The sequence below is a fragment of the Pediculus humanus genome, genomic scaffold, assembly GCF_000006295.1.
Source record: "Pediculus humanus corporis 1103172107529 genomic scaffold, whole genome shotgun sequence".
NCBI classification, from domain to species: domain Eukaryota; kingdom Metazoa; phylum Arthropoda; class Insecta; order Psocodea; family Pediculidae; genus Pediculus; species Pediculus humanus.
The window spans coordinates 136,890-137,958 of record NW_002987145.1 but is presented as its reverse complement, the minus strand read 5'-3'; positions in this window follow the sequence as shown (position 1 = coordinate 137,958).

The following is a 1,069-nucleotide window of genomic DNA, read 5'->3' as shown; positions in this document are numbered from 1 at the left end:
TAACTTTTCCCCCTTACATAAAAATACTTATTTTACGATGGAATTAATAATAATAATAATAATAATAGTAGTAGTAGAACGTGATAAGAATCTTATTAAATTTTATTTTATCTTTTATGTATGTAATTACGTAATTGTAATATTAACGTAATTATACTGTTTGTTAATGGTATGCAACAACAACAACAACAGAAACGTTCGAACGTCTTTTCTCTTACGTAAAATTTTATTTTTTTATTTTTTTTGCACTAAAATTGTACTACTCGAGTACAAGTGTACTCGTTTTGAAAATGTTTTATTTATATATATCTATGTAAGGATGTTTAAATTCGAATGATGGTTTTTTTTATGTTATTTAAATGTGGATTCGTTTAACGTACCGCCATGTTTTTTTTGTTTATGATTTTTGTGATTGGAAATGATGAAAATTTAAATTTTTCAAAAAATGATCCTTTGGGCCGATTTGTGGTGTGGATTTTTTCATCCATGACCGAAATGTTTTTTTTTTATTTTAATCTCCGCATTTTAATTTTTTTTTTTTTTTTTAAGGTGTTTTGCCTGTTTTCTTCTTTTTAACTGGATTTAAATAATATTTCGTTCTTTAAAAAAAAGCGGGATTTTGCGGGTGAATTCTTATAGGTTTCCCCGAATTTAAATTTTTTTTTAGGTACGAGCCATTAGGTTCCAAGTCAAGACCACTTTAAATCAATAAAAAACTTAAAATTATATCTTATTCGTATATTCTATTACGTCTCCCTCATCATATCAATAAAAACAAACAAAACCGCATAATGTACAAAATCGCACACAATACAAAATACAAACGATTCAAATACCTCAAAAAAACCCTAATAAAACATAAACTCTTTCATTTAAAAATACAACAACAACAACAACGTACGCCATAACAAAAAATTAAAAATGTAAAACAATCGTATAAAACATACACCAACCTCCTCTTCCCCCACCCCTACCGCCCGAACATAATAAACCTATCAAAAAATAAAAAACTAGTTTTATTAAAATTTCATGATACACCATTAAAAATTGTTTCAAACCCTTATTATTA